General features: G+C 45.6%; 1 long non-coding RNA gene across 1 annotated transcript; it reads right to left on the bottom strand.

Annotated features, from left to right (window-relative positions):
• Positions 1–465: 465 nt before the first annotated feature.
• LOC132814827 (uncharacterized) lies at positions 466–26,542 on the bottom strand. Its single transcript, XR_009644514.1, has 5 exons — positions 26,358–26,542; positions 17,161–17,267; positions 8,068–8,176; positions 2,955–3,061; positions 466–541 (listed from the first exon to the last, which is right to left on the bottom strand). It is a non-coding gene; the product is annotated as an uncharacterized LOC132814827 (long non-coding RNA).
• Positions 26,543–26,878: the final 336 nt, after the last annotated feature.

The raw sequence follows: 26,878 nt of genomic DNA, 5'->3' as shown, positions 1-26,878 counted from the left end.
GAGACAATGCTGCTTTCCCTTTTACACAGTGATGCCACTGTACCCTGGGGATGGGGAGAGGGAACGCTGAAGGTGGGGATGGGACACCACTCAGGCACAGTGCTTTGTCCTGGAGGATGTTCACTTTAATATTGTTGGGGCTGCACTGATGCAGGCAAGTGGAGAATGTTCCAACACAATCCTGATGTGTGCCTTATAGGGAGCAAACAGACATTGGGGAATCAGGGGTTTGGGGAAACAGATTGTTCTCCTTGTAGCAGAGGAAATTGCGGGGTGCCCTGTGACAGAGGGGTTTACAGATTTAGAATAATCCACCTTACACTCATGAGTTCATCAGAAAAGGATTACAGGACACATATTGAAGACTTGGGGAGATCTACTGAGAGTGTGGGGTGATTCAAAAGAGGACATTTATGCAGCAAATGGGAATGAGCTGGAATACAATACTCACACACAATGTGAATATCCAGCTCCTGATGAATTGAGTAATTTTGTCACAGTTTGACGTTACAATTACTGAGATTACCATCTGAATGTCCACCTGTAATACACGTTTATAAAACTGTCACTGTCAGTTCATTTAAGAAACTCTCACCACCCCCTCCTCCTGGCCCAGGATGACTGGACACATTACCCCTTGTGGGGGTCAGCAGTTAGTTCAGGGGAAATCTGTATGGGTTTCTGTGAGTTTCCACACTGGGTCTTCATGTGACTGAACAGGGCAGATCTTTGACACATGGGACACAATGTTTCAAGAGTCAGTGCGATGTGGAGAGCAGGATGTGCTTCCTTTTCTTTCCTTCCGTGCTGCTGCTGTGCCTCATCAATTAGACAGGGGGGGTGAAAGGCTCATGCAGCTCGATGGGCAAGTTGTCTCCATTCTGACCCATGAGCAGCAAGCTCCTCCCAGTCATTCCAAAGAGTCTCTCTGAAAAGGTAACAACTGCTTCCCACTGCCCAGTGCTCCCAGGAAATGTTTAGAAGAATGAGCGGGGAAATCTCTGAGAAAAGGCAGAACGGTAAAGTTCCAAAAGGATTATAAACAGTTTACAGAGAGGGATTCATTGGAGAAGTGGGCAACAAGTTAGCAAATGGAGCATAATTTGGGAAATTGTGAAGTTGCTCATTTTGGAGGAGATAATAAAAGAACAGAGTGCTATGTAAATGGTGGAAACTGTCGAAAGCTGCACCACAAAGGGACCAGGGGTAATTGCGTAGGAAACACAGTTACAACAGGGAATCAGGATGGGGAATGGAACGTTGTTTCTTATTACAAGGAGTTTTCAGTGTAAGTGTTTGGAGTATATACCTGAGAGTAACTTTACAAAGTGCGAGTGAGACCACATCTGGAGTAATGACAGAAGTTTTGGTCCCTTTATTTAAGGGAATACATAATTTCATCCGAGGCATTTCAGAAAAGATTAACTGGGATGATCCCTGGCTTGTAGGGATTATCTTTTAAGAAAAGGCTGAAAATGTTGGGACTCTACTCACTGGATTTGGGAAGAATGAGAGGTGATCTCATTGTAACATGCAGGATTCTTAGGAGTTTGACAGGGTAAATACTGAGAGGATGTTTCCCATCATGAGGGATCTGGAATCAGATACTCGGATAGTCACGGAATCAAGGGTTCTGTTTTAGATTCGTCAAGTTTAAGGCAACATCAACACGGGTCAGGGGTTTCAGTAGCAATGGAGCTGGGGTGAAGGGGGGGGGGAAGCAACGTTTTAGAGATTGGAATTCCTGGTGTTTGTGATTGTGTAGATACCTGATCAGAAGGTCACCTTGGGTTTACAGATATGAGAGCAATATTGTGAAGAGTGTAGTTCTGCCTCAGACAGTTCCCAGGGAGAGGGAGGGGCTCAGCAGTAAGGGAAAGGAATTTGTAATAGCAACTGAAGGCAATGGGTTTAACCATTTCAATGTTCCGTTGCAGGAAATTGCAGCCAATCGCGTAGTGGGAGTGTGATGAGCAGTTTGATAACTGAGTAATGGAGAGGGATGATGGGGAGGGAGAGCTAGGCATTGTCAGTGTACATGTGAACCCTCAGACGGGGCTTTTGGACGATGTCACCTCCTGACAGTATGTAGGTGAGAAACAGGAGGGACCAAGAATCGATCCTTGAGGGACACCACATACAAGGAATTTAGAAAGGAATGGGAGAGTGGGGGATGGAGTAGGTTTTTCCAACAACGGTGAGGTCAAAATATTACTTCGTAGCAGAATGGGAGAGAAGGACATAACCAGAAAAGACAGACAGACAGAACAAGGAACAATACCTGTGATTTGGTGAGGGGAGGGAGGTGGGGGGTGATGTGGAGGAAGAGCCCAACTCCAAAAACACACTTTCTTCATTGGTGACATCACCCAACTCCACCCTAGTCTCAGCTCATTTACTGAATGCAGGGATGGACGAGTATTTATCTCCAGACTTAATTATCCAAACACTCTTGGCCAGCCTCCCACATTCAACTTACATGTAATCTCAAGAGTATCTTAAACCCTCCTGCCCAAGTGCTCACTTGTACCAAAACTAAGTTGATCCATCGAAAGGCTCCTATTTACAGGCAACAATTTAAAATTCTCACCCTGTGAACATCCCTGTCTCCCTGCACCACACACCCTGCAAGACCTTGACAACTCATTTGTGTTTATTCATTGCTTCACCTGTCTGGCTGTTTCTACTGTTGCCAAGGCAACACTGTCTGGAATTCCCACCTGAACCCTCTCAGACCTGCTTTCCTCTTTTAAGGTATTCTCGAAAACCTGCTCATTTGGCAATGCTTTTGATCACTTGACCTAGTATCTCAATCTGTGGCCTTATGCCAGAATTTTTCAATAGTATTTCTGTGAAATTATAAACATGATTAAAAAAAACAAACTGTTGCTGATTTGCACATACATTGTCAACTCTTCAATATTGCTGAGTGTATAATCTATAACAGCACTTACCCAACCACATTGTGGGAGCACCTTCACCACATGAACTGCAGCTGGACAGGGAAATCAAACATCACCCTCTCCACAGGCAATGGGGCTTTGGCACTGATCACTGGGATCTGTGGAGGGAGAAACACAGTTGCTATTTCAGGGAGTGCAAAATGCATTATAAGGAGGGAAAACGGGGCAGAATTTGGGATTTTCAAATTTGTGATTCACAATGTGCACTAAGTTCTGTAAAACCTTTCATCCCATACCATGAAAATTTCCTTCTCTTTCTGGTCTATGTCTTTCCTTTCCCCTGCCCTGCACCTTCACACATTTCCAATGCCTTGGTCACAACAACGCTGTGCTGTCAGTGAGGTTTATCACGTGGTTGAGTATTGTCCCGCCCCTCATTCACTCCGATTGGTTGAAGGACCAACTGGCACATCCTGGTCCTCCAGCCTCGTTCCCCCTGACTCTTATTGGTCCTGCGCTGACATCAATAATCCGAGGCCCATTGTTGGCTGGAGCATGCTCAGTGCTTCCTGCTTTTGCTGCTGTTCATCAGGTATGAGAGAGAGAGAGAGAGGGCTCATCCCTGTTTCTCCTGATGTCAGACATTAACAACAACTACCTGCATTGTATGGAGCCTTTCACATTGACAAATCTCCTAAAATGCTTCCGGATGATGGAAACGTTGATTAAAGAGAACGATTTTTAGATACATCTTTAAGGCGGACAGAGGGTGTTAGGGAGGATATTCCAAAGTTTTGTGTCCTCAGCAGCTCCAATCGTGCAGTGATATAGGTGGGCAACAGCTTACAATGGAGACAGTTAGTGGCTAACCACAGGTTAACAACCTCATGTCGTAGCCACCTCATGTCACAGCCTGTCATTACACACTACCTATGGTTAGCCACTAATAGTCTCCATTAACAGCTAATCACCCTCCCCCAGTCAGATCGTTATCCACTCCTTTATCCAACCGCTCTTCTCACTCTATCCCCACCTTTACTCCTTTTATCTTGCCCCCATCCCCCCACACTATCTTCTGCACATAAACGGACTTTTTTTTCTCAGTGACATCTGTTCTGTGGAAGGGACACCGGATCGTAAACGTTAACTCTGATTTCTCGTCACAGATGCTGCCAGACCTGCTGAGCTTCTCCAGACCCTCCTGGTTGTTGTTTCTGATTTACAGCATCTGCAGTTCTTTTGGATTTAATTTACCGGGAGTCTGTAATTCAGGTCCAGCAGCCTCTGTCCCAGTCTCTGCTGTCTCTCCCACCCCCACCCAGTGACACTGCACCTGCACAGCTCATGGACAGGTGTCGTCTTGCTGGCCACACACCCCTCATTCACTCCCATTGGCTGCAGGACCACACAGGCTCTCCTCCTATTGGTCTGGAGCTGCCGTTAATCAAGCCGGCGCCGATTGAGAGGTGAGCTCCTCCCTCTCTCTGCTCTGGGATGAGCTTCATCATTCACAGTGAATGGGCAGTATCACAGAGCACAGGGGCTGGGGGCTATTCAGCCCATTAGAGCTGTCCTCTCTCCCTCTGGAGATGGTGCAAATCTGTCCCAACTACCCCCAAATCTTTCCTTAAAAAGTAAAATTCCAAGTCTGTTTCAAAATACCTGCTGAATCTGTGTCGTTCAGACTGTTCCAGATGCTCAGAACTTACTGAGTAAAATAATGTTCACATTTTCACCTTGTATTATTTGCCAATTACTTGAAAGTAGTTACTAAAAATTGTGACAGGGTTAACAATTCCTCTCTCTCTTTGCAAATTCAAGACCTTGGAACAAAATCGGCACCAGGTCAAAATCACTGCTTCACCTTCTCAGCTCCAAGGATAATTATCTGTGCTTCAGCTAGCTCTGCACAAAAGAGAGGAATGCATCTTAATTTATTAAGATCAAAGAAACAGACCTCCAGTCCAATTCGTCTGTGCCAACAAGGAATCCTAAACTAATGAATTCCCATTTACCATCTATTGGCCTGTATCCATCAAAACCCTTCCTATTCATGTACCCAATTGGAAGCCTTAAAAATGTTGTGATTTTATCAGCCTCCACTACTTCATCTGGTAGCCCCTCCCATACACACACCACACTCAGCTTGAAAATGTTGCCAGTTCGATCCCTTTTAAATCTTGCCCTCTCAACTTAAACCCATGTGCTCTAGTTTTGGACCCACCTAACCTGAGGAAAAAGGATGCCAGCTGCTCACCTTATCCACGCGCCTCGTGATTTTATAAATCTCAATGAAGTCACCTCTCAGTCTTTGACTCTCCAGAGAAAATAGCCCCAGCCTTCAGCCCCTCCCTGTAGCCCAAATCCTCCAATCCTGGCAATGTTTTTGTAAATCTTGTCCAAACCTTTTCAAATTTCACAACATCCTTCCCAGAACAGGGAAATTCAAACTGAAAACAGAATTCCAGAAGTGGCTTAATCAACGTCCTGTCCAGCCACAATATGACGTCCCAGCTTCTGTATTCAATGCATTGGCCATTAACGGAGAGCGTTAATGGAGTCCCATTTGCCAGCGGTTCACCCTTATCCCTCTAAAACCTCCCTCTTCAAGTACCCAGTCAGACGCCTTTTAAATGCTGCAATTGTACTAGCCTCCACCCCTTCCTCTGGCAGCTCATTCCATACTTGCAATGCCCTCAACATAAACACGATACCCCTTAAATCCCCTTTAAATCTTTTCCCTCTCACCTTAAGCCTGTACCCTCTCGTTCTGGAGCCACCGAACTTGGGAAAAAGTCCCTGACTGCTCACCTTATCCATGCCCTTCATGACTTTATAAGATCACCTCTCAGCCTCCAAATCTCCAGGGAAAATAGTCCCAGCCTATTCAGCCTTTCCCAATAGCTCAAATCGTCCAACCCCAGGAAAGTCCTTGCAAATGTTTTCTGAACCCTTTCAAGTTTCTCAACATTATTCCAAGAACAGGGAGATTGGAACTGAAAACAGAATTCCAGAAGGGCCTTCATCAGTGCCCTGTCCAGCTACAATATGACATCACAACAGACCAATAACGGGGAGCGTACCAAATGCTGCATTCACTCCCCTGCCTACCTGTGACTCTACTTTCAGGGAACTATGAACCTGCACTCCAAGGTCCATTTGTTCAGCAATGTTCCCCAGGACTTTACCATTAAGTGCATAAGTCCTGCCCTGATTTGCCTTTCCAAAATATAACAGCTCACATTTATCTAATTTGAACTCAGTCTGCAATTCCTTGCTCCAATGGCCCATCTGATCAAGATCCTGTTGTATTCTGAACTAACCTTCTTCACTGTCCACTACACCTCCAATTTTGGTGTCTTCTGTAAACCTACTGCCCATATCTCATATATTCACATCCAAGTCATTTATTTAAGGGCCCAATATCCATCCCTGCAGCACACTGCTGCTCACAGGCCTCCAGTCCGCAAAGCAACCCTCCATCATCATCCTCTGTCTCCTACATTCAAGGTAGTTTTGTAATGGCTTGCTCTCCCTGCATTCCATGTGATCTAACCCTGCTAACCAGTCTGCTTTGTGGAACCTTGTTGAATGTCCATATAAACAACATTCACTGCCTGGCTTAATCAATTTTCTTTGTCACTTCAAAACACTCACTCAAGTTAGTGAGACCCAATTGTGCATGTACAAAGCCACAGTGACTCTCCCTGATCATTCCTTACCTTTCCAAATAGATGGATATCCTGTCCATTCGAACAACTTGCCTGCCTGACTTCAGGCTCACTGTTCTCTTGTTCCATGGCCTCTCCTTACCACCTTTTTAAAATAATGGCACCCACCTCACCTGTCACTATCAACGATACAAATATCACAGGAGAGGCCCAACAATCACTTCCCTAGATTTCCGGAAAGTTCCAGGATACACCTGATCAGGTTCCACGGCTTTATCCACCTTGATGCGATATAAGACATCCAGTCCCACCTCCTCTGTAACATGGACACTTTTCAAGTTATCACTGTTTATTTCTCCAAACTCTCGAGCTTCCATATACTTCTCCAGTAAAATGACGTGAAATATTTGCATATATTTCACACCCTCTGTGATTCCATAGACAGCCTTGTTGACCTTTAAGCGGTCCTATTCTCTGGTCCAGTTAATCTTTTGTCTGTGATATATTCGTTTAATCTCTTTGGATTCTATTCCAGGACATCCCAGAAAGGCCTACTTCAAGGACCGTAACTTTCCTCCGACTTGATCAACAATGCCCTCCAACACATACCCTCCACTTCCCGCACCTCCGCCTTTACCCCACCCCTCCAGCCACAATAAAGAATACAGCCCTGCGGTCTTCATCTTCCACCCCACTAATCTCCAGATACAGCGCATTAACCTCTTATTTCTGCTACCTAAAGTCAGACCCCACCACAGACATATTTCCCTCCCCACCGCTATCTGCGTTCCACAGAGACCATTCCCTCTGCACCTCCCTTGTTAGGTCCACACCCTCCCACCAACACATGCTCCACACCTTTGACCTTCCCTTACCGCCACGGGAAATGTAAAACGTTCAGCCACACGTCACTGAGCTCTGTCCAGGACCTCAAAACAATCTTTTCACATCAGGCAGAGATTTGTCTGCACATCCCAAAACCTCATATACTGCATCTGGACACTATGGGAAATTTAACATGGTTCATCCAACTAACCTACACATCTTTGGACTGTAGGAGTAAATTTGAATATCCGAAGGAAACCCTCACAAACACTGGGGAGAATGTGCCAACTCCAACACAGACAGTTGCCTGAGGCTGGTATCAAACCCAGGTCTCTGTTGCTGAGGAAGCAGCGCTAACCACTGAGCCACAATACTGTGGGATCTTTGGTGCTGATGTGCTGCCCCACTGATACCTCAGTCACTCACCCTGCCTCATTTCCTAAGAGGCAGTGATGATGGAGTGAAATTATCACTAGACAGTTAATCCAGAGACCCAGATAACGTTCTGGGGACCTGGGTTTGAATCCCATCACGGCAGATTTTGGAACGTGAATTCAATAAATATCTGGAAAAAATAATCTCGTGACGAGAAGGAATCCATTGTCAATTGTTGAAAAAACCCATGTGGTTCACTCATGACCTTTAGGGAAGGAAAATGCCATCCTTACCTGGTCTGGTCTGCATGGGACTCCAGACCTATAGCAACGTGGTTGACTCTTAACTGCCCTCTGGGTAAACGCAGCAATAAATGCTGGCCGAGCCAGTGATAGCCTCATCCTGTGAATGAATAAAGAAACAGGTCAGGTTTTGTTCCTTCTCTAGTAGGTACATCCTACAAACTGAATCTGAAATGTTCTCGTACACACTGAACAAATACCTTTCCATCCAAGCCCTTAACACTACAGCACTCCGAGGCTAAGTTAAAACCACTTATCATTGCATCCATATTATTCTTACAGATAACTGAGGTCTCCTGGTAAAATTGTGTCTCAATTCCCCGCTGACTATTGGGAGAGAGTCTATAATACAATCCCAGTAAGATGGTCATCCCTTTCTTATTTCTCAGTACCACACAAGTAACTTGCCTGGAGGTACTCCCAGGAATATCCTCCCGAAGCCCAGCCATAATGTTATCCCTAATCAAAAACACCTCTCCCCCTGCTCTGTTGGCCCCTTTCTATCCTTGCTATAGCATCTATACCCTGGAACATTAAGCTGCTAGTCCTATCCATCCCTGAGTGCTGCCTCTGTAATTGCTGTAATATCCCAGTCACATGTTCAAAACCATACCCTGAGCCCACCTGCCTGACCTGTCAGGTCTCTTGCACTGAAATAAATGCAGTGCAACTGGTCCGTCCCACCTCATTCTGTAGCTTGCTCTTGCCTGCCTTGACAGTCTGACCGGTGAACAGTACCAGCCTCAGACTCACCTCTTTTCTCACTATCTCTTTAGGATTACCCCGACTCCCTCACTGGTTTAATGCCTCCCGAGTGGCACTAGCAAATCTCCCTGCTCGTCAGGACCCCATGCTTTCCCCTTCCTATGCCATTGGTACCAATGTACAATGTCCTCCCACTGGTTATTTTCCCTTTTGAGAATATTCTGCTCCCTCTGTGAGACATCCTTGACACTGGCACCAGGGCAGCACCACCCCATTCTGATGTCTCACTGTCAGGTGCAGAAATGGCAGACTGTGCCCCTGACTAGAGAGTCCCCTATCACCATCGATCGTGTGGAACTGGATATACCTCACATTATGTTAGAAGCCAGTCTCAGTACCAGTAACTTGGCTGTCAGTGCTACTTTCCCCTGAAAGTCTATTACCACCTACATTTTCCAAAACAGTACACTTGTCTGAGATGGGGATAGCCACAGGAGACTCCTGCAGTACCTACCTACCCCTCCTAGCTTTTCTGGAGGTAACCCACCTACCTGACTGTATCTGCAGTATCCGGAGACTGCCGCCTATCACACTCCCCGGCTCCTGTCAATTCCTCACTGCCTTTAATCACTCCTCCACCAATCCATGTGATCCAATAGGATTTGTAATCACACTTCCTGCAGACATAATCATCAGGATCATTGAAACTCTCCCTAATCTCCCACATCCGACAGGAACAGCACGCCACTCTACAACAGGCCATCACTCTGCCTTAATAATCTACAGACCAAGACAAAGGCACAGTCTTACTGCTCGAAAAATACTGCCCGAGAATAACTTATGTTTTATATCTTAAACATTTAATCAAGAGACCGTAAGACATTAAAAAGAAATCCTCACTTTACTCACTATTGTAGATTTAATAAAATAAAACTGACTAAGATTGATGTTTGAAGAGACTGAAACTCACTGAGCTGATCCCCGGCTCTGAGTACTTCCAAGGGTGAGGTCTCTCTGAGGGCAGCTGGGAAATGTCACTGTTTCTCTTCTCTGCCCACTCCATTTCCAGAGAGGTTTTTAACTTCACAGCAAGTCAGCTCAGAGAGGTCACTGCTTGGTTTTATTCACTGGGGGATGCCTTTGCTGCCCAGACCAGTATTTATTGGCCACCTTTACTTGTCTTGGAGAAAGTGGTGGTTAACCGCCTCCCTGAAATGCTGCAGTCCATGTACACACAGTGATGTTTGGACAACAGTCCCCCTCTGGCCCCACAACCCTCCCTGTCTCTGTAATCCCTCTCTGGCTTCATCACCCTCCCTGTCTCTGTAATCCCCCTCCGGCTTCACCACCCTCCTGTCTCTGTAATCCCTCTCTGGCTTCATCACCCTCCCTGTCTCTGTAATCCCCCTCCGGCTTCACCACCCTCCCTGTCTCTGTAATCCCCCTCCGGCTTCACCACCCTCCCTGTCTCTGTAATCCCCCTCCAGCCCCACAACCCTCCCTGTCTCTGTAATCCCCCTCCGGCTTCACCACCCTCCCTGTCTCTGTAATCCCCTCCAGCCCCACACCCTCCCTGTCTCTGTAATCCCCCTCCGGCTTCACCAGGCTTCAGAAATTACACGTCTGTGGCATCAGATTTTTATTTGGATTCGTTTTTGTTTAATAAACACCACCCACCCCCCCCCACAAAAAAAGTGAAATATTTCACCCCCAAACAAATTTCCGTTGATTGACCTTTTGGAGAGGCTGACACATGGACACCGCAGTATTTTATCTCACATTGTATGCGTAGAATGATGGAACTTTCTTTTAAACATTGCTAAAAAGGGAGGCAATGGCTTAATGGTATTCCTGCCAGATGAGTGATATGTGCAATGTTCCGAGGATTAGGGTTAGAATCCCAACATGGCTGATGACGGCATCGGAATTCAATACAATCTAGAGTGAAAAGGCGAATGATGACCATGAAACTATTGTCAATTGTTAGAAAACCCATCTGGTTCACTCATGTCCTGCAGGGAAGGAAACTGCCATCCTCACCTGGTCTGGCCTACATGTGACTCCAGACCCACAGCAATGTGGTTAACTCTCAACTGCCCTCAGGAAAACGACTTTAAAAACTGTTAACAAACACTCCGCAGGTATCACTTACAAACTGGCTGTTCCCATTGGGACCATGGGAATTTCTGAACGGCCTGAACTAAAACGGAGTTTCAGCTTCACCTTCTCCCCGTCCCACCTCCCTCTGTTTACACCCAACTCCAAAACACTCTCATTGAGCCAAGCAGCCCTCTCAGTGCAGCCCTGTCATTGTCATTGTCTGCTCACACCTACACTGCCCTCAGCCTCCTGTACTGTTCCAGTGTATCTCAATGGGAGCTCAGGGACAGCATCTCATCTTTCAATTCAGCCCTTTGTAACCCCAGAGTCAACATGTACCTCAGCAGTTTCTGAATGAACAGTCAGTTGTCAGAAGCTGGAACATTCCACCTGAAAAGGTGCTGGAATTTGAATCCAAAAGGACATTTAATGGGAAGTTTACAGGTAATTGAAAATATGAAGTTTACGGGTTAACATCATGAAGTGGGTGTCTGGGTCTAAATCTGAGGGTTCTTACAAAGAGACGAGGTGTAATTTGGATAAATCTGTGCTCCCTCTCAGGCCAATATCTCCTTCCTCAGCTGCAGGGCCCAGAACAGAGCACACACCCAAAGGGTGATCCAACCACGAATTTGTACATCTTTCTGCTTAACAAAAATATTGGAGATATTTTCCCACAAACAGAACGACAAACCTTTCTCCTTCCACAGTTAAATGCCAATGATATTCAGATCCTGATGACTCCATTGACTGTAAAAACTTGCTTTTGAGATCCCAACCTCAATTATTCTGATTTACTATCCTATGAAATAAATTGACAAAACAAAACAGAATATAAAGACATACCTTTCTCTTGGTTTGTGCTTGATGTGTAAATGCCTCTCCTAAAATCACATGCCTCCCCCATCCTAGGAAGGGGACATGTCCATGCCCCTCACTGTACCTTGGCCCCAATAAAGATGGCGGCCATATCCCAGGACCTATCACCGCCTGAGGGCCGCAGCCATTTTCCCATCTGCTGCAAACGCGGGAAAGAGTTTCTAATTCAGATTAACGACCCGCACAGAGTGTAATTAAAACTTCCCAGTCTAAAGTGACTCATTATCTCCATCTCCAAGGCATTCTCCCCTTCCCTGTTTGCCTCTCCCACATTCACCAACGACAGTCACGTGACACTGCACAGGCGGTGTTATTGGTGACGTGTCATCCCACTGGCCACGCCCCTCATTCACTCCCATTATTTGGATGGCCAGCTGGTTCCACTTGGTCCACCAGTCCCACCACCTTTTCCTATTGGTCCGAAGCATCCACCAATCAGCTGGACCCCATTGTGAGGTCAGTGGTGGGATCCTCCCCCTGCCTGAATCAATCCCAGAAGGTGGATAGATGGTGTCAATCAGGAACAACAAGCAGGAGGTGCTGGGAAAGCTCAGCAGGTCTGGCAGCATCTGGGAACAGGAATCTGTCCAGTGGCCCTTCCTCAGAACCGATGGGAGCTGGGAAAATTAGAATCCTGACAGCGTGGAAACAGGCCTCTCGGCCCCAAAAGTCCACAGCGTCCCTCCGAATGGTATCCCACCCAGACTCATTCCCCTACCCTATGACTGTATATTTCTCCTGACTAATGCACCTCACCTACACATCCCTGAGCATTATGGGAAATTTAGCTTGGCCAATTCAACTAACCTGCAGATCTTTGTCCTGCAGGAGTTAGGGGTTAAAGAGTAAATAATAGACAGGGACAGAACACCAAAAGAGAAACTGGAACATTTGGAAAGATAAAGGAGTGGATTACGATCTGGCTGTGAGGGTGCATAGCTGTTAATGGAGGGGACAGGAACCAGTGTCTGGCAGCATCTCAGTGGAGGTGGCGGAAATGGCAGCTGATGATCTACGTTCTGCTGCAAAAACAGACCCCGAGCTTCCAGCTGCCTGTCACGTTAACACACGAGCCGTTCCCTGGCCACCATCTCTGTCTCATGCTTACTGCAGTGTTCCAGTGAGGCCACAACATACCAAATGGCCCCATATTACAAGGACTGCAATTTCCCCTCCCATGTGGTCAATACCATCCACTAGATCTCCTCCACTTCCTGCACCTCTGCCTTTGAAACCCACACCTTCAACTGCAACAAGGATAGAACACCCCCTCCACCCCCAAGTCCTTACCTTCCACCCAGATACAACACATCATCCCCTGCCATTTCCACCCAGATACAACACATCATCCCCTACCATTTCCACCAGCTACAATCAGACCCCACCACCAGATCCTTCAGGGGTTTGACAGAATAAATACTGATGTGTCTGAGGGTAAATACTGAGAGGGGAGTCTGAAACCAGATTCTGAGTCAGTCACATAATCAAGGGTTCTGTTTCGGATTCATCAAGTTTAATGCAACACAGACACGGGTAAGGGGTTTCAGTAGCAATGGAGCTGGAGTGAGGAGGATACAAACAACGTTTAAGAAATTAGAATTCCTGGTGTTTGGGATTGTGTAGATGTCTGATCAGAAGGTCAGTTTCACGTCAGAAACAACTGTAATATTGTGAAGAGTGTAGTTCTGCTGCATCGTTCCCAGTGAGAGGGAGGGGCTCAGCAGTAAGGGAAAGGAATTTGTAAGGCAACGGGTTTAACCATGACAATGTTTCATTGGAGGAAACTGCACCTAATCGAGTAGTGGGAATGTGGTAAGCAGTTTGATAACTGAGTAACAGTGGAGTAATGGCGAGGGATGATGGGGAGGGAGAGCTGGGCATTGTCAGTGTACATGTGAAACCTAACATTGTGCAAATGCACTATGTCACCTCAAGGATTGATCCATGAGGGACAGCAAATGCAAGGAATTCAGAAAGCAAAGGGACAGTGGAGATGGAGCAGGATTTTCCAACAACTGTGAGGTCAAATATAAGTTTTTCACAGAACGAGAGAGAAGGACATAACCAGAAAAGACAGAACAAGGAACAATATCTGTGAATCGGTGAGGGAGACTGATGAGGAGGAGGAGAAGAAAAGAGAGGTGGAAACTCTATGGTTCAGTGAGATTAGGGGAAAGGGTCAAGATGAGCTCTGATACGGCTTGACAGGAGATTGGCGAAAATTTGGACAAAAACCGGGAACACTTCGTGAGGCAGTTTGGCTCGGCGGGCTAGTGGGAGGGAGGGAAGCTACAAATCGGATTATCTCAGTCTTAGTGACAGAGAAACTCCATGTGCTCCAAACTCTTGTTGTTGGAGAGAAGGATGGAGGAGACAGGATGATGGACAGTGTTTCACAAAGAAACAAAACCTGGGTAAGTGATATTTAAAGTGAGTGAACAAACCTAATGTATTTAACTTTTATCCAAAATATTAAAATAAACGACTGAAGTCCTAGTTCGAATCCCAACTTGGCAGACGGTGGAATCTGAATTCAAGAAAAAAAATAAGTGGAATTAGGAATCTCCTGATCTCCATGGAACCATTGTCAATGGCGAAAAAAATCCTGCCAACCCGACAGTGGCCCAGCCAGCTACTCACTGTATTAATCACTGCAAAGTCTCAACAAAGGAATGAAACTGGATGGACCACTCGGTATCTAACAGGGCACCAGAAAATACAACCACAGAATCAGCCCACTCGATGGTGCAATGTCCTCCAGACTAACATCTGGAGTTTGGTGTCAAAATGTGTAGAGCTGTCTCACAGACCAATCAAGGAACTGACTGACATACTCATACTCATGAAATCAACCCTTACAGACAATGCTGAAAATGTGTTCCTGGAAAAGCGCAGCAGGTCAGGCAGCATCCGAGGAACAGGAAAATCAACGTTTCAGGCATGAGCCCTTCTTCAGGAGCCCTCTTACAGAGGATGACCAGACACCACCATCACCATCCCTAGATATTGAGAGTGTGGTGATGGAAAAGCACAACAGGTCAGGCAGCATCCGAGGAGCAGGAGAATCGACGTTTCGAGCCTAAGCCCTTCATCAGCCTGACCTGCTGTGCTTTTCCAGCACCACACTCTCGACTCTGATCTCCAGTATCTGCAGTCTTCATTTTCTCCTGAAATCTCTGGATATATCCTGTCCCACCAGCAGGACAGACCAGATAGAGGTAGTGGCACAGACAGGGAGGATTTGCCCTCGGAGTCCTCATCATTGACTCCGGACACCAGGAAATCTCATGGCTCCTGCTGATTACCACGTACCATCCTCCCTTGGCTGATGAATCACTTCTCCTACATGTTGAACAACATTTGGAGGAAGCACTGAGGAAGTAAAATGGTGTCAAACGGACTTGGGGGACAGGATTTCAATATCCACAATCGAGACTAGCTCTGCAGCAGAATTACTGACTGAGCTGGTCAGGTCCTAAAGGATATCGCTGCTCAACTGAGTCTGCAGTGGGTGGTAAGGGAACCAACAAGAGGGAAAAACATACTTGATCTCATTGTTATGAACTGACCAGGAGCAGATACATCTGTCCATGACAGTATCGGTAAGATCGACCATCACACATTCCTTTTGGAGTCACAAGTTTTGGCTTAAAGTTGAGAAAAACCTCCATCGCGTTGAGTGACACGATCACCGTTCTAAATGAGACAGACTTTGAAGAGATGTAGGATCTCAAACTGGATATCTCGGAGATACATCAACAGCAGCAGAACAGTACTACAGCACAATCTGTAATCTCATGGGTTTGTAAGTCTGGCTATCGCCCATGACAATGGACAGTAAAAGGAGGGCATGCCAAGAGCAACACCAGGCATACCTAAAAATGAAGTGCCAACCTGGTGAAGCTACCAAACAGGACCATCTGCATTTCAAACAGCATCAGCAGCAAGCAACAGAGCTAAACGATCCCACAACAAATGGGTCAGATCAGAGCTCTGCAGTTCTGCCACACCCAGTTGTGAGCAGTGATGGACAATAAAACAACTCACTGGAGGAAGCATCACAGATATCCCCACCCTTACTGATGGAGGAGCCTCACACATCCATGTACCAGATAAGATAACAGCATTTGCAGCAATCTGCAGCCAAAAGTGCAAAGTGGGATGATCCATCTCAGCCTTCTCCAGTGGTTTCCAACATCACAGATGTGAGTTTTAAGCCAGTTCTATTCAGTTTGAATAACATCAAGAAATGGTTAAGTAGTGCAAAGACTATCGGCACTGTCGGCAACAATACTGATGGCTTGTGCTCCAGAACTTGCCACCCACCAAGCCAAGTACCGCTCCAGCGCTGGCATCTACTGACAATGTGAAACATTGCCCATGGACGTTCAACACAAAAACACAGGGCAATCCAACCCAGGCAATTTCCCTCCGTCAGTCCACACTCGATCAGCAGTAAAGTGATGGAAAATGTCATCAACAGGGCTACCAAGCAGCAGCTGCTCAGCAACAGCCAGCTCAGCGACACTCATTTTAGTCTCCACCAGGGCCACTCAGCTCCCGATTGTGGTACTGCCCTGATTCACAACCTGACAACCAGCTGAATCCCAGAGGTGAGGTGAGGGGGACAGCCCAGTCCCACTCCAAGACCACTATTTCTAGCTGGTTCTAACCTTGCATCAGCTCATACACTCTCATCCACCTTGTGTTATCTCCAGACTTCATTATCCAAACACACTCCTGGCCAGCTTCCCACATTCAACCTCCCTGTAATCTCAAGAAAACTAAATCTCTGCTGCCTAAGTACTCCCTTGTACCAAAACATGTTGTTCCATCAAAAAGCTCCTATTCATAATCAACAACATAGAGCTTCGGAGATGTACAGCATGGAAACAGACCCTTCAATCCCAACCCGTCCATGCCGACCAGATATCCCAACCCAATCTCGTCTCACCTGCCAGTATCCGGCCCACATCCCTCAATTTAAAATTCTCACCCTTGATATAATTCCTGGGTGTGACCATCCCTAGCTCGCCGCATCACACACCCTTTGAGAACTCGACAACCCATTCTGTTCGAGACTCCCAATGATCTGTTAATTCATTACCTCACCTGTGTGGCTGCTTTTATAGTTACCAAAGCAACAAGGTCTGAAATTCACAGCCAAAACCTCACAGGTCTGCTTTCCTCCTTTAAGACATTCCTCAAAACCTGCTTATTTGGCAATGCTTTTTTGTCACTTGACCTAATATCATCCTTCTCTGGCCTGATGTCTAAAGTTCCCAATAATATTTTTGTGAAATTATAAGCAGGATAATAAAACTACAAACTGTTCCTGATTTGGACATTATCTTCACATCATCACTGTTGCTGTAATGAATAATCTGTAATGTCTCTTACCCAACCCCATTGTGGGAGCACCTTCACCACACAAACTGCAGCTGTACAAGAAAGTCAAACATCACCCTCTCCCCAGGCAACAGGGCTTTGGCATTAATCACGGGTATCTGTGGAAGGAGAAATACACATGATGTTTCAGGGAGTGGAAAACGGATTACAGGGAACGAAGATGATGCAGAATTTATAGGCAGAAATGGAAGGAAAATACACTTGCTTATTTGGAAATAAGAATTCTTGACTGTCAAAGATTTTCCAGAAAAAAATTAAGCAGCAGCACATGGTCAGGGGCTGGGCGGCAGTGAAAAATTAATTTACAAAAATGTCTGTAAAAGTAATAGTAAAACACACCCATTGTTCGAGACTGAGGAAGTTAGATATTGACAAAGTGGTCATGAGGGAGCCCAGAGATGAAGTAGAGCAGAATAAGCTGTTATGATCCTACAGTCAGAAATGTATTGCATTGACACAGACCCTTCGGTCTAACTCATCCAAGCCAACAGGTATCCGAACCTAATCTATTCCCATTTGCCAGCACTTGGCCCATATCCCTGTAAACGCTTCCTAATCATATCATGTGTCTACTTAGATGCCTTTAACAAGTTTTAATTGTACTAGCCTCCACCACTTCCTCTGGCAGCTCATTCCACCCACTGCATGAAAGAGTTGTCCTTTAGGTCCCTTTGAAATTTTATCCGTTCACCCTAAAGCAATGCCCTCTACTTCTGGACACCACCACTCCAGGGAAAACACCTTGTTCATTTACTCCATTCATGCCCCTCATAATAGTATAAATCTCCATAACATCACCGCTCAATTTATGGCACTCCAGGGAAAACAGCCCCAGCCTTTTATGCCTCAACGTGTAGCTCAATCTCAAACCCTAACAACATCCTTGGAAGTCTTTTTTGGAACATTTCAAGTTTCACAGCACCCTTCTGATAGGAGGCAGGCCAGAATTGCACAAAATATTCCAAAAGTGGCTTAACAAATGTTGCTGTACAGGACATGACCTCCCACATCCTATACTCAATGCTCTAACCAATAAAGGAATATATATTAAACACCTTCTTCATCATCCTATCTACCTGCAACTTGACTTGCAAGGACTATGATCCTGCAGACCAAGGTTTCTTTTTTCTGTAAACGTCTCCAGGGCCTTGCCATTCAGTGTATAAGTCCTGCCTTGTTTTACTTTTCCAAAATGCAGCACCTCACATTTATCTAAATTATACCCCGTCTCATCAATATCTCATTGTAATCTGACGTAACCTTCTTCATTATCCACATTACCTCCAATTTTGTATGACCTGCCAACTCATTTACGATACCAAATCATTTAAATGAATGATGAAACAAATCTAGAAATAAACATCCATTTCTCTGAGTTAGAATGTGCTCTGTGTAAATCCTGCCCAACGACTCTGTACCAGAGAAAGGCTGCACATGCGCCTGGCTGCACCTTGCCCCCTACAAAGCTGGTGGCTCCACACATGTCCAGTGAATTCTTGCCCCAAATAAAGATGGTGACGCTCAACAATGCCCGCAGCCACACTGAGGCAATTCCCCGTTTACTGAAAACACGAGACTGGGACGTTCAAATGTGTGTTTTCCGATGTGCACGTTGTGTTTGTTAAACCTTTCCGCTCATACAGAACCTCTCTCACCTCCTGCGGTTCCACAGACAGCCTTGATGTTTGTGGGTACCTGTTCTCGTTAGTCCTTAGTGTATTTGTACAATCACTTCGGATTCGCCTTAAACCCATTTCCTAAAGCTATCTTGTGCCCCCTTTTTGCCCTCCTGGTTTACCTCGAGTATACTCCTCCTGCCCCTATACTCCTCTCGGGATTCTCACAAACCCAGCTCTCTGTACCTCCCATATGCCTCCTTCATTTTCTTGACCAGGGCCTCAATTTCTTTCGACAGGCAGCATTCTCTACATCTACCAGCCTTGGCCTTAACAGGAACATACTGTCTATATACTCTCATTGTCACAGGCCTATGGAGGCAATGGCAGATGAGGACAGAGAAACAATCATTCCCAGTAAAGAGGTAATGTTGGGAAAGATAACAGCCTCAAGGTAGCTGGGTCTCCTGGCCCTGATGGATTGCATCCCAGGGACTAAAGGAGATGGAGGCTGGGGGGGGGGGGGGGGGAAAGAAAGATTAACAAATAAACTCGTGATAATTCACTAAAATTTGTTGGATTCTGGGATGGTTTTGACAGAGTGGAAGCTGCAAATGTGGTGCCACTATTTTTCAAAAAGGGCCCGTTAGCTTAACTTCTGTAGTGGAGAAAATGCTTGAATCTCTCAAGGAAGTAGTGGTGAGATATCTGGGTAGAAATTGTCTCATTTAGCCGACATAGCATGGATTCATGAAAGGCAGGTCATGTCTAACACATTTACTGGAATTATTTGAGGATACAACGAGTGCGTTGGACAAGGCAGATTCGGTGGAGGTGGTGTACCTGGATTTCCAGAAGGTATTCGATAAGTTGCCACAGAAAAGGCTGCTGTATAAGGTAAAGATGCACAGCATTATGGGTAATTATCATTGATACAGGATCGGTTCACCAACATAATACAGAATGGGGATAAATGGGTGTTTGAATTAGTGTTGGCACTACAACTGTTTGCAATTTACACAGATGTTTTGGAGTTGAGGACCAAGTGTACGGCATCAGAGTTCACATTTGATACAAAGATGAGTAAAGCAATGTCTGCAGAGACCACTAAGTCTGCACAAGGATACAGAGAGGTTACGTGAGTGGGTAAGGATCTGGCAGATGGAGTTCAATGTTGAGGTCATCCATTTTGGAAGGACTAACAACAAACTGGATGATGAAATGGTGAAAACATGCAGCAGGCTGCTGTGCAGAGGGAGCTGGGTGTCCTTGTGTATGAATCACAGGAAGCTGGTTTGCAGGTACAGCAGGTAATTAAGGCAGTGAAGGGAATATTGTCCTTCATTGCTAGAGGGATGGTTATGCTGCAGCTGTACAGGGGGCTGGGGAGGCCACACCTGGAGTACTGTGTACAGGTTTGGTCCCCTTACATTAGCAAGGATGTACTGGCACTGGAGGGAGTACAGAGGAGGGTCATTAGTTTGAGTTGGGAGTTGAGAGGGTTGGTGTATGTGGAGAGATTGAGAAAACATGTTCTATACTCATTGTCATTTAGAAGAATGGGAGGTTGGATACAAAAATGTAAAATTATGAAGGGAGTAGATAAGACAGGAGCAGGGAGGCTATTTCCACTGGGGGCGGGTCAGACTACAGAGCATTACCTCAAAATAAGGGGAGCAGATTTAGGACTGAGTTCAGGAGGAACTGCTTCAGCTAAAGGGTTGTGAATCTGTGGAATTCCCTGCCGAGTGCAGCATTTGACGTTATCAACTTGAATGCCTTTAAAGCAAAATGTAGATTTGTGAACAGGAAAGGAATTAAGGGTTATGGTGGGAGAGCAGGAATGTGGAGCTGAGGCCATGAAAAGATCAGCCCTGATCTTACTGAATGGCAGAGCAGGCTGGAGGGGCCAAGATGAAAGTTCTTGCCTTGTGCCATCAAAATTGGCCTTTGTCCAATTCAGAGCCTTATCTTGTAGATCTGGTCTATTATTTTCTGTAACTATTTTAAAACTAGTAGAATTACCAGAGAATCCCAACAGTGTGAAAGTAGGTCATTCAGCCCATCACATTGATACTGACCCTGAGAGCCTCCTAACCTCCCTCTGTAACATTGCATTTCCCAGGGCCACCCAACCTACACATCCCTGAACATTATGGGCAATTCAGCCTGGACAATCCACCCAACCTGCACATCCCTGAACACTGTGGGCAATTCAGCCTGGATAATCCACCAAACCTGCACATCTTTGGACTGTGGGAGGAAACCAGAGGACCCAGACGAAACCCATGCAGAATACCCCAATAAGGTGATCATCCCTTTCTTATTTCCCAGTTCCACCTAAAGAACTTCACTGAGCGTGCTCCCAGGAATATCCTCTGTAAGCAAAAACATAATGCTATCCCGAATCAAAAATGCCACTCCCCCTCCTCTCGTCCCGCTTTCTATTCTTCCTATAGCATCTATACTGTGGAACATTAAGCTGCCAATCCTATCCATCCCTGAGTGATGCCTCTGTAATTGCGATAATATCCCAGTCCCATGTTCAAAACCATACCATGAGCTCATCTGCCTTCCCTGTCAGGCCTCTTGCATTGAAGTAAATGCAGCGCAAATGCTCAGTCCGACTTCATTCTGTGCCTTGCCCTTACCTGCACCAGCCTCAGAAAAACCTCTTTTCTCACTATCTTCTTGTGTTTACACCCACTCCCTCACTGGTTTAATGCCTCCCGAGTATCACTAACAAATCTCCCTGCCTGGATATTAGACACCTTCCAATTCAGGTACAATCCATCCTTCTTATGCAGGTCAACTCTACTCCAGAGGAGATCACAATGATCCAAAAAAAATGTGTTTCCTTTTCCCCTGCACCAGCTCCTTAGCCACTCATCCAGCATCTCCTCCTCCTCTGTAATATGGACATTTTTCAGGATGTCACCATTTATTTCCCCACATTCTATATCTCCCATGTACTTATTCACAATAAACACTGGTGCAAAATACTGGTTTCCTATCTCGCCCATCGCCTGCAGCTCCACACAATGGCTGCCTTGCTGATCTTTGCGGGTCTCTATTTTCTCCCTAGTTAGCCTTTTGTTCTTCATGTATTTACAAAAGCCCTTTGCATTATCCTTAACCCCATTCACCAAAGCTATCTCACGTCCCTTTTTTGCCTCCTGATCTCCCTCTTAATTATACTCCTACTGCCTTTATACTCAAATATTGTTTGGATTGGAAAAAATGCAAAATATAACATCCTGACAAAACAAACGAGGGCAGGACTTAAACTCAATAAAAATAGGGCCCTGAGTAGTGATATGGGAACAAAGAGACCGAGGGCTTCATAACTTTGAAGTCTGTGTCACATGTAGATGGTTAAGAAGGTATTTAGCATGCTTGCCTTCACTGTTTAAACCTTGGTACAGGAGTTGGGACGTTATGTTGAGGATGTACAGGACGTTGGGGAGGCATCTTCTGGAATACTCTGTCCAGTTCTGGTTGTGCTGTTATAGGAAGGATATTATTAAATTGGAGCAGGTTCAGAAGAGATTTAACAGCATGTTGCCACAAATGGAGGGATTGTATTATAAGGAGAGGCTGGATAGGCTCAATGGAGTGCAGAAGGTTGAGGGGTGACCTTATCAGAGGTTCATAAAATCAGAAAGAGTGTAGATAATGTGAATGGCCGGGGAGAGGGGGATTCAAAACTCGGGTGCGTTCATTTTGAGAAGAGATGAGAAAGGTTTGAGAAAAGACATTAGGGTTTCAAAAAAAATATGTGGAATGAACTTCCAGAGGAAGTGGTGGCTGTGAATACAATTACAATATTTAAAAGACATTCAGATAAGTACAGAAATAGGAAATATTTGGATGGATGTGGACCAAGCGGAGGCAGGTACAATTAGTTCAGTTTGGAATTATGGTCGGCATGGACTGGTTTGACCACAGGGCCTGTTTCCTTGCTGTATAACATTATGACTCTAATCCTCACTAACTCTAAATTCCTCCATCCTCACAACTCTCCCGATTACTGTCACCTCATCCAGCCTCACAACTCTTCCTTATTTATATAATTCCTCACCAGCCACAGAACGCTCCCTATCTCGTGTCCTCCAGTTTCTCAAATCTCTGCGATATGTGCCTTTCTTTAGTTCCAGCCTTGAGGCTGCCCTCATTCACTCCGATTGGTTGGACAACCTGGTCCTCCAGTACTGCCCTCTCGTCCTATTGGCCTGCGCTGACATCAATCATCCGGGGCCTATTTGTGAGGCGAGTGGTGGGATCCTCCCTCTCTCTCTCTGCCTTGGGATGAGCTTCAACATTCACAGTCAATGGGGCAGTATCACAGAGCACAGGGGCTGGGGGCTATTCAGCCCATTGGGGCTGTACTCTCTCCCTCTGGAGATGCTGCAAATCTGTCCCAATTCCCTTCCCATTTGCCCATGGCCCCCCAAATCTTCCCTTAAAATGTAAAATTCCAAATCTGTTTGAATAACTGCTGAGTCTGTGTCCAGCTGCCATTCAGACTGTTCCAGATGCTCAGAACATACTGAATAAAATAATGTTCACATATCCACATATTATTTGCGAATTACCTGAAAATAGTTACTAAAATTGTGACATTGTTAACAATTCCCCTCTCTCTGGAAATGAAAATATCCTAGAAACAAATTTGTACTGGGTCAAAATCACTGCTTAACCTTCTCAGCTCCAAGAACAATTATCTGTGCTTCTGCTAGCTCTCCACAAAAGAGGAACACATCTTATCTTCATTTATTGGGGTCATAGAGATGTACAGCACAGAAACAGACCTTTGGTCCAATTTGTCCATGCCAACCAGGAATCCTCAACAAATGGAGCCCCATTTGCCAGCAATTGGTCCGTAGCATTTGAAACCCTTCTTATTCATGTACCCAATCAGATGCCTTTCAAATGTTGTAATTGTATCAGCCTCCAGTACATCATCTGGCAGCTCATTCCACACACACACCACACACAGCTTGAAAACTTTGCCCCTTAGATCCGTTTTAAATCTTTGCCCTCTCAACGCAAGCGCATGTGATCTTGTTTTGAACCCACCTAACCTGGGGAGGGGGGGGTGGGGTGGGGAGAAAGACCCTGGCTGTTCACCTTATCCATGCCCCTCATGACTTTATAAATCTCCATGAAGTCACCTCTCAGTCTGTGAATCTCCAGGGAAATTAACCCTGGCCTATTCAGCCTCTCCCTGTAGCCCAAATCCTCCAACCCTAGCAAAGTCCTTGTAAATCTTGTCTGAACACTTTCAAGATTCACAACATTCTTTCCAGAACAGGGAATTTCGAACTTAAAACAGAATTCCTGCAATGGATTAATCAATGTCCTGTCCAGCCTCAACTTGACGTCCCAGCTTCTGTACTCAATGCATTGACCAATAAACATAAGCATACCAAACACTACCTTCACTAGTCTGCCTATCTGTGACTCTACTTTCAAGGAACAATGAACCTGCACTCCATGGTCTCTATGTTCAGCAACATTCCCAAGGACTTTACCATCAAATGTCTAAGTCCTGCCCTGATTTGCCTTTCCAAAATCCAACAGCTTACTTTTGTCTAAATTGAACTCACAGTCTGCCATTCCTCGCCCCAATGGCCCATCTGATCAAGATCCTGTTGCACTCAGAACTAACCTTCTTCACTGTCCACTACACCTCCAATTTTGGTGTCTTCTGTAAACCCATTGACTATATCTCATATTCACATCCAAGTCAATTATTTAAGGACCCAATGTCCATTCCTGCAGCACACTGCTGGTCACAGGCCTCCAGCCCACAAAGCAACCCTCTTTCACCACCCTCTGTCTCCTACCTTCAAGTCAGTTTTGTATCCAAATGGCTAGTTCTCCCAACATTTTATGTTATCTAACCTTGCTAACCAGTCTGCTTTGTGGAACATCATTCAGTGTCCATATAGACAACGTCCACAGTCTGCCTTCATCTTTGTCAGGTCTTCAAAAAAACTCAATCAAGTTAGAGAGAGAAATAATTTCCCACACACAAAGCCATGTTAACTACCCCTAATCATTCCTCGTCTTTCCCAATACATATAAATCCTGTCCCTCAGAATCCCTTCCAACAACTTGCCTGCCACTGACTTCAGCTCACTGTTCTCTTGTTCCCTGGCCTTTCCTTACCACCTTTTTAAATAATAGCACATGTCTTCCAGCACCTCACCTGTCACCAATGATGATATAAATATCTCAGGGAGGGGCACTGCCATCACTTTCCTAGCTTTCCACAAATGTCTGGGATACACCTTAACAGGTCCCAGGAATTTATCCACCTTGCTACGATTTAAGACATCCAGTACTACCTCCTCTGTAATATGGTTAGGAGCCGGGCAGCAGTGGACAATTCATTTACAGAAAAGGTCTGTGAACAAAATAGTAAATTACTAAACAAAGCAAAAATACACTCAGACTGAGGAAGCTAGATAATGAACAAGTGGACATCAAGGAGCTCAGAGGTGAATCAGAGCAGTGTTCACTTTTATGATCCCACAGTCAGAGATGTCTAGCACCGAAACAGACTCTTCAGTCCAACCCATCTATGCCAACCAGATATTCTAACCTAATCTATTCCCATTTGCCAGCACTTGGCCGGCATCCCTCTGAACCCTTCCTATTCAAATGCCTTTGAAATGTTACAATTTTTAGGCTACAGTTGAATTTCCCCCTCACACCCTAAACCTATATCCTCTAGTTCTGGGCTCTACCACCCCAGGCTAAACACCTTGTCTATTTACGCTATCCATGACCCTCAAGATTAGAGAAACCTCTTCAACATCACACTCCAGGGAAAATGGCCCCAGCCTATTATGCCTCTCCCTGCAACTCAAATCCTCCAACCCTGGCAACATCCTTGAAATCAATTCTCAAACCTTTCAAGTTTCAGTGCCTCCTTCTGATAATAGGGAGACCAGAATTGCACACAATATTCCAAAAGTGTCCTAACCAATGTCCTGTCCAACTCCTTTACTCAACACTCTGACCAATAAAGGGATGCATACCAAATGCCATCTTCACTGTCCTATCTACCTGTGACTCTACTTTCAAGGAACTGTGAACCTGCATTCCAAGGTCTCTTTGTTCAGCAAGACTCTCCAAGACCTTACAATTCAGTGTGTGAGTCCTGCTCGGATTTGCTTTTCTAAAATGCTGCACCTCACATTTATCTAAATTAAACCCTATCTGCCACTCCCCAGCCCATTGGCCCATCTGATCAATATCCCATTGTATTCTGAGACAACCTTTATCACTGACCACAACACCAACAATTTTGGTGTCACCTGCAAACTTACTAACTGTACCGCCTCTATTCACATCCAAATCATTTACATCAATGACGAAACAAATCCTGAGAAAAACAAAAATCCATTTCCCTGGGTGTGAATGTGCTCTGTGTAAATCCTGCCCCATGACTCTCTATCAGGGAGAGCTGCACATACTCCCCTCTGAACTTTGCCCCCTACAAAGATGGCGGCTGCACGTGTCCAGTGAATCATTGCCCCGAATAAAGATGGCGGCACTTACACGAGTCAATCGCGAGATGAGGTATTTTCCCGTTGACTGCAAAAACGAGACTGTAAGTTTCAAATTTGTATTTTCCGATGTGCACCAAATGTTTGTAAAACCTCTCAGCCCGGACCAACACCATTTCCCTCCCGCTTGCTGCTGTTTATTTCTTTCCTTACCGACAGCTCTCCGCCCGCACAGCCGCGCTGTCCGCGATGGTCACGTGGTATAATCAAGTCCCGCCTCTCATTCACTCTGATTGGTCGGAGGGCCAACTGCCCAGCCAGGTCCTCCAGCCCCGTCCCTGTCCTTCCATTGGTCCACCGCTGACATCAATCATCCTGTGGCCATTGTTGGCTGGAGCATGCGCACTGCTTCGTGGCTTTTGTTGCTGTTCATAAGTTACATGAGGGACAAAGTTAAAAACACACAACCACCTGATGCAGCAGCAGCAGCGCTAGTGCTTCCAAATAAACCTGTTGGACTATAACCTGGTGTTCTGTGAATTTTAATTTTGTCCATCCCAATCCAACACCAGC

The sequence above is a fragment of the Hemiscyllium ocellatum genome, unplaced genomic scaffold (assembly GCF_020745735.1).
Source record: "Hemiscyllium ocellatum isolate sHemOce1 unplaced genomic scaffold, sHemOce1.pat.X.cur. scaffold_949_pat_ctg1, whole genome shotgun sequence".
In the NCBI taxonomy this organism is placed as follows: domain Eukaryota; kingdom Metazoa; phylum Chordata; class Chondrichthyes; order Orectolobiformes; family Hemiscylliidae; genus Hemiscyllium; species Hemiscyllium ocellatum.
This window is presented reverse-complemented; position numbering and strand designations above follow the sequence as displayed.